Consider the following 7,810-nt stretch of genomic DNA (forward strand, 5'->3'; position numbering starts at 1 on the left):
ATGATTAATAAGAGTATATCAGTCTACTATTTTATTTAAAAAATATATAAAACTAATCATGATTAGCTATTGAAAATGGTAAGCGTATGTTTAGCATTTAATGACAAATAATTGTTTGGGATTTAGTTTTTATTTTTATAAACAATAGAATCTTATAACAGAAAACTTGTACTTAGCAACAAGTTAAACAAAAAGTTTATCAAAACATCGTCAAATACAATCAAGTCATAAAATTAAAATTACATCATTATTTAATAACGGTGTAATAACGGTTATGCTGCTAACATAAATATTTATGTTGAAATAAAAAAATAAAATTTAGTTAACATAATAACTACAAAACAAATTTGTAGTTGAAACTATTTGGGTAAAAATTTAAAATAAATATAAAAATAACTATTGGATGAACTAGATGTTCCTATGTTTTTTTCCGTTTGAAGTAAAAGATTAGATATCGTACAACGTATGACCATTTACTAGCGACATATATGCAGTAAAACACCAACTATAGTAAATCACAACTATTAAAAGATGTGCAACACTATGGAGTTTTCAATAAATACAAAATCAATATCATGTCTCTCTTTTCTAAACAATCATTCAACATGGCAAGAACATGTACAAACACCGTGTCTGAAACTATTAGTTTTTTTTATTCGTTTGGGTGAGCCGGCTGAATTCATCTGTTCATGGCGACCGCTGAAATGTGGTCGTTGTGGTGTGCGCGAGCCAGGTGGTTGAATTCATCCCTCGGCTCATCTGTTCGCTAGTCTCAACGGACAAACTAAATTAAGTAGTTAATAGGTACGTGTATGTGTAACGTTTATATCTAACAACATAAATAGAAGCACATGTATTAGTTAGTTAAGGTATGGATCAAATACAAATAAAATTAATATGCTAATTGTGAGAATCAAGTAAGATAATTATATATACAAGTAGATAAATTATGTAATTACATCATATAGTAATTATATAATTACTATATGATGTAATTACATAATTTATCTACTTGTATATATAATTGGTCTATTTAATTTTTATAATTAACACATTAATTTTATTTGTACGTTAACTTTTTCCCGGTCGATAAAATAGGTTTTGTGTTTTAAGTTTTAACTTTATTAAGTTATAAAAATTTGAGGTTAAATAGAAACAAAAATAGGCATAAAATCCAAGTCACTGGTCACACAAAACTACAAGAGAGTTCTCAAAGAAGATTGCTGCCGTTGTGTCTGACCACGTGTCTATGTTCGTCCACCGCTTTCTAGGCACACGTCTTCATGAGTGTTGCTTGTACGCATCACTACCATACTAATATTTCACGCACCCACTATTAATTAATTAATTAGTATCTTTTATATTTACTTTAGTTATAACGTTATTATCATATGCTTTCTGCTTTGGAGTTAAAATGTTAAATTCTTTGGTACAAGTGATAATGCAATAATATATATTAAACATAAGTTAAGAACCTCTTAATTTTAAAATGTGTAAAACTTATTGTTTTAGGTACAAGTGATGATGTATATAATTTAGGGGTAAAATAGTTTTGAGTTCACCAATGCCTTTGTAAACTTCATTTAAAAAAAAATAAATACCACTTTGCTCCTTTAACTTCACTTAGTTTTTTAAATTTATAGACTAGTTACACATATAATTCTTATTATAAACCAACCAATGGTTGTGACTTTTTCATACGTTAATTATTTTAAAAAATTACACTATAGAAACGAGCATTTTATTCTCTTTAATTTTGGTATAATATTGATATACTTTTAAACTTTTTAAAAACTTATATGTTACGTGATTGCGAGTTGGAACCGGCAACGGGTCAGGCGTGCTCGGGCCCTGTTTAAAACTGGATTGGGGTTGAAACGGGTCAATACAAAAAATGATTAATTTGGTTCGGTACGGGTTCGGGTTGAAAGAGTCAGGCCAGAAGAGGTTTCAAGTTAAAACAGTTTCTGGTCGGAACATGATTTGGGTTAAAACGGGCTAGTTTAAAAAATAATTTATTTGAAATTACTGTATACTTCATCTTTGCTTCTTGTCTTTTGCCACCGGTTACGCGGATGACATTATTTAAACGTACTAACTCCAGTTACCTATTCGATGCAGCGTTACACAAGTTGTAACACATAGCATTTAACCAAACAAACTCTAAATATATCTTGAATATTATTTTGTCTCCACCTTTCCTGTTCAGAACCGATGACTTGTTCTACTCTTTGTTCCGCACACCACTTGCCAACTCCCTGCTCACGAAACACTCGACCAATAAGAAACATGCTAACTTCAAATAATTGACCAAATTCATTGAAAGCGATATGCATTTAAACTATTTATAATTGAGATACATAGTCGTTAGTAATTTTGTATTACATTTTGGGGAAAAAATATATATTGTAAAAAGTAAAAACTAATAAATAATTAGAAAGAAACAGAAAAAAAAATGAAAAAAGAAGAAGAAGCGAGAGCTAGCAAGACAAGTAATATATTAAATCATAATCACCTTACTTTTCAAACGTCGTACTAATACAACGATTTAGTTTTCAGTTTATAAGGTGTTTGTCAAAACGGGTGTTTGAAGGTTAATATATTAAATCATAATCTCCTTACTTTTCAAACGCCCGTATGAATATTCTTCAAATGGATGTTTGAATAGATGGTTGTTAAATCATATTTTTTTATCTTTCAAATGACTATTTGAAAATTTGTCTAACCGTTCATTTAAGTAACCGGCTAAATCGACCTACTTGCACCTATTTGAATCATTCGATCATGTTCTAATAATTTATAACACTTGAACAATGTACAAAAGGCAATTATCACTTTATTGTAAGTTTATGGAAACGTCATGAAGAATTTTGCACATTATAATAATGAAAATAATACTCCTATTTTTTTTTATTAAAGTTAGGAGTATCATAGATAATCATTATTATTTTCCCTTATATAATTAACCGAAATGTAATTAAAATACAAAAAGTCACATTTCAGATATATCATACATATAAATAAGCATATATTCTCTTTCCTCTAATATTTTATTTACCAAGTTGTATAAAAACCATTAAAAAATTCCTTATTTTATTATAGAAACTAGTCATTTTATCCACATCCATGTGTTGTTATCCAGTTTTAGCAATATTAAATCTTCGTCATCCTAATGTATGTTAATGGTACAAATCAAATATTACCTTCCAGAAACATTGATGTTAAAGTTTCCTTTATTTTTGGTAACTTTGAAGGGTAATCCCGTAATTTACTCTGTTCCTTCGCCTTGCCGCTAAGCAACATTCTTTTCTTTTTTTCCTTTTTAATTTTTTTTTGAAAATTGACTTTCATTAAAAACAAACACAACCAACGACTATCACCAAGACGGAGAAAGACGCTGAAATCCAAAAACCAAAACCAACAATCACGTTACATCAAATAAACACCAACTTTTCCAATCCACTACCCCTATCTTAGATCTATTTTTGTACCAAAGAAAACCCAAAGATTTTATATCCGCAACCATTTCTGCCACCTTAGTGTTCTTGCCCGAAAAAATCTTTTCATTCCTAGCCCGCCAAATCCTCCAACAAGTAATGATGACAATTCCATGAATAATCAATCTCTTATTCCCCGTCGCACCACAAACCTTATGCACTTCCACCAAATCATTGACATGAAAAACAAAAGATCTAGGGATGTTGCACCATGAACCAATCGCATTCCAAACGGCCATAGAAATGAAACACCCGGTTAACAAGTGCTCGAGCGATTCCTCATTACTCTCACATAAAGCGCAACTATGATCATCACAATGCAAATGACGTCTAGCTAAAGCCTGCTTGGTTGGAAGACTATCCAGAACGGCCCTCCACATAAAAATATTACATTTTTTCGGGACCCAATCGCTCCATTGGAAACTGGAACTCCCAGCATCCACAACGGACCGCACCATCCATCTTTTAATCGCCGAAACCTCGAACTCTTTGCAGCTACCAACCGCCCAAGACCATGAATCTTCACGGTCAACCATCACCACCCCTTGAAGGAGATCTTCCAACTCCTGCTTCTCGATCACCTCCTGTTGGGAGCAAGGAGCTCTAAGCCAATCCCACACAATGCGACGAGAAGATCCAGTGGCCACCAACCGATCTGCTAACAAGACATTTTTATGTTTTTCTACCGCATATAAGGACGGATACTTGTCCATAATCGGCGCCGAACCCAACCACAAATCCGTCCAAAACCGAACTTGGCGACCATTCCCAACTGTGGCCCGGATCACTCTATTAAAACCCACACCATCAACCTTAAATTTGTTCCAAAACATAACACAATTCTTCCAAACCCCGGGAACTCCATTATTAACCGGAGCAAGCCCCCAACAGCGCGAGGACCGGTGAATAGACAACACTACTCTTCTCCACATCGCGTGATGATCATTTAGAAATCTCCCAAGCCATTTAGTAATCAGCGCTTGATTATTAACCTCTAAACGAGCGATACCTAAACCCCCTTCTTTTATAGGTTTGGTGACTACCTCCCAAGCCACCCATGACATCTTCCTCACTTCATCCGAACCACCCCATAAGAACCTTCTCATCAAAGCTTCTAAATCATTGGTAACCTTCTTGGGTGCCTTAAAAAGCGAAAAATAATAAGTGGGAAGACTATCCAGCACCGATTTAATAAGGGTTAACCGACCGGCAATAGATAACGAATTAACTTTCCATTTAGATAGCCTCTTCTTGAACTTGGACACAACCGGTTCCCAATTAACCACCCTATTCATGTTAGCGCCAACCATAATCCCTAGATAAGAAAACGGGATTCTACCCGGCTTACAACCCATGAAACCAGCTTGGATATCGATCTCACCATCTTCTACACCTACTCCAAATAACACTGATTTATGGAGATTAATCTTTAGCCCCGAACACAAGTAAAATATGCGAAGAATACGTTTCAAGTTATCAAAATTAAAAGAAGACCACTCTCCCATAATCATAGCATCATCCGCATAAAAAAGATGGGATAAAGTAGGACCTTCATTAGGAAGAGTAATACCATGAAACGCACCTATATCACAGGCTTGTTTCAACATACCTGAAAAAGCCTCCATCTGAATAATAAAAAGAAAAGGCGATAGCGGGTCACCTTGACGAATGCCTTTATGACATCCAAATTCGAATGTAGGAGATCCATTAACAAGAACAGACGATCTGCTCGCCAACAAGATACCACTAATCCAATCGCACCAGACCGAAGGAAAACCCATCTGAGAAAGAACCGACAACAAGAACTCCCAATTCACATTATCAAAGGCTTTATCGAAGTCAATCTTGAACATAAAAATTCTTCTCTCCCTCTTCTTAGCCCAAGCAATAACCTCATTAGCCGCCAAAGGGCCATCAAGAATATATCTCCCGGATAAGAAAGCCGACTGATGCTCTGAGACAATCTTATTCATAACCGTTTTGAGTCGATTTACTAACACCTTCGACACAGTCTTTAAAATACAACCAATGAGACTTATCGGTCTAAAATCCCCCAAAGAAGACGGATTGTTTACCTTAGGAATTAAGGTGATAAAAGACGAACCAACCCCCGAGCAAAAACTTTTAACCTTATGAAAATGATCAAGAATATCCACAAAATCCTTCTCGAACAACTCCCAATAAAACCGAATGAACCTAAAATTAAAACCATTCGGCCCAGGAGCTTTGTCACCACCGCAATCAAAAACCGCCTTCTTGATCTCATGCACGGAAAAATCACTGATCAAAAAATCCGCCTCCACCGAAGACAAGACCGAAAACCCATATCCAATCAACCGAGGCCGATGTGTAATAGATTCTTTAAACTTACCAGCAAAGAATCGCAAAACTTCCTTTTTAATGAGAACCGGGTTTGTTTCCCACGCCCCATTCACTTCCAAACCCGGAAAATAATTTGAAGCTTTACGTTTATTAATAAAACCGTGAAAAAATCGAGAATTTTCGTCTCCATGAATCGCCCAATTACACCGAGCCTTTTGCTTCAAATCCCGGTAATAATGATTATCCAACTCGCCTAGCCGTCTTTTAATTTCGCTTAAAGACCATGTCTCTTCTTCCAACAAATCCCAGACCTCCAAGGTTTGGTCCAAGTCACGCAACTCTTGCTCCAATAAAACCCTTTCCTCCTTTTCTTTGGCTTTACAATCGATCGCCCATCTAGTGATAGCATCACGCAAAGCTTTAAATTTATACAACAATCTCGCGTCCGGAGAACCATGAAACGAGCCATCAACAAGCGTCTTCTTAACCAACGACCCAAAATCCTCTCTACCAAGCCATGAATTGAAAAACCTAAACGGTTTGGGACCATAGTTCTTGGAAGAACCAATTTTCAAAACCAACGGACTATGATCCGGCTTATTCCTTTCGAGAGCAATATACTCCGCACACGGCCATTCCATAAAGAAATCCCAATTAACGAAGATTCTGTCAATACGGCTTAATTTATTTCCTGCGACAAAAGTAAAACGCCTCCCTTTCAAGGAGTACTCGTGAAGATTCGAATCATCAATGAAATCGTTAAACTCATTGGCCTCACCCACATTAAACAAAGAATTCCGCCTATCCTCAGCACACCGAACCGAGTTAAAATCTCCTGCCACAATCCACCTCCCATTACCCTCCTCGATCAAATCACGAATTTCCCCCCAAAGAGTTCGTTTAGTAACGAGATTTTGAGGAGAATAAACATTGAGAATATGATACGAGCTACTCTTTCCTTTCACAGTGCCCGAAACTAGAAGCCAATTATTATTCTTGACCACCCTTTCCATACGAAAGACTTGAGAATCCCAGATCGATAATAACCCACCCGACCTTCCAGACGAAGGAACCCAATCAAAAGAATACTCACCATAACCCCAAAACCGTCCCACATCCACAGAATCCAAGGAAACAAATTGCGACTCTTGTAAAACAATAAAACTAACCTCATGATGGACTCGAAGACCTCGAATCCAATCGGCTTTGCTAGAACTCCCTAACCCACGAATGTTCAGAGAAAAAACATTCATTGAACACCTTCTTGATAGCCTTCGGAAACAAGAACCTCTTTAACATTAGAAACAAAATCTTGCAAATTCTCAACACCTAACGCCTTACTCAACTCAATGGTCTTCTCCAACTCCACCTCAATCGGACCTTGGTGTTGCACCGGATCTATACCTCTACCAATCATCGAGGGCTCCGCAGTCTCTCCCTCGATGTCTCGAACCACCTCCGTATTAGTAGACATCCCTTTGTTAAGATCCGTTGTTAAGAACACTCCTTCAACACCTGTCTCGATACCCCTAGTAACATCCGAAGGCACATGCATAATACCGATAAACCTATCAAGATCAAACATATCTTTATCCTCCCTTGGTCTCTTCTTAGGACGCTCCCTAGAACCACTACCCCCACTCCGATTAGAAAATAAAGACTTCCGTCTGAACTTCTTATGTCCCTTGCCTTTCAACACAGAAACATTAGTACTATCAACGTTACCATTCTCGACCGCCTCCTCATTAGAATGATCATAAGAGTTCGAAAATTCACCGACCATCACGTTAGAATTATCGTTCACACAACCATCCAACCCATTAACAGCATGTTCCCTGACAGAAAACTCATTAGCTTGAGAACATTCGCCCTCTTCACGTTGCACATTATGGAACTCATCCTGCACGATATTATCATCACACTTATCCTCCTCCGGTAAAACGGAACCATCATCCTCTTCATACTCTACTACACATTCCGGTATCCATTCC

Source organism: Bidens hawaiensis, unplaced genomic scaffold (genome assembly GCF_021521415.1).
Source record: "Bidens hawaiensis isolate Kalapana, Puna unplaced genomic scaffold, B.hawaiensis_p1.1 tig00001597_1, whole genome shotgun sequence".
Taxonomy (NCBI): domain Eukaryota; kingdom Viridiplantae; phylum Streptophyta; class Magnoliopsida; order Asterales; family Asteraceae; genus Bidens; species Bidens hawaiensis.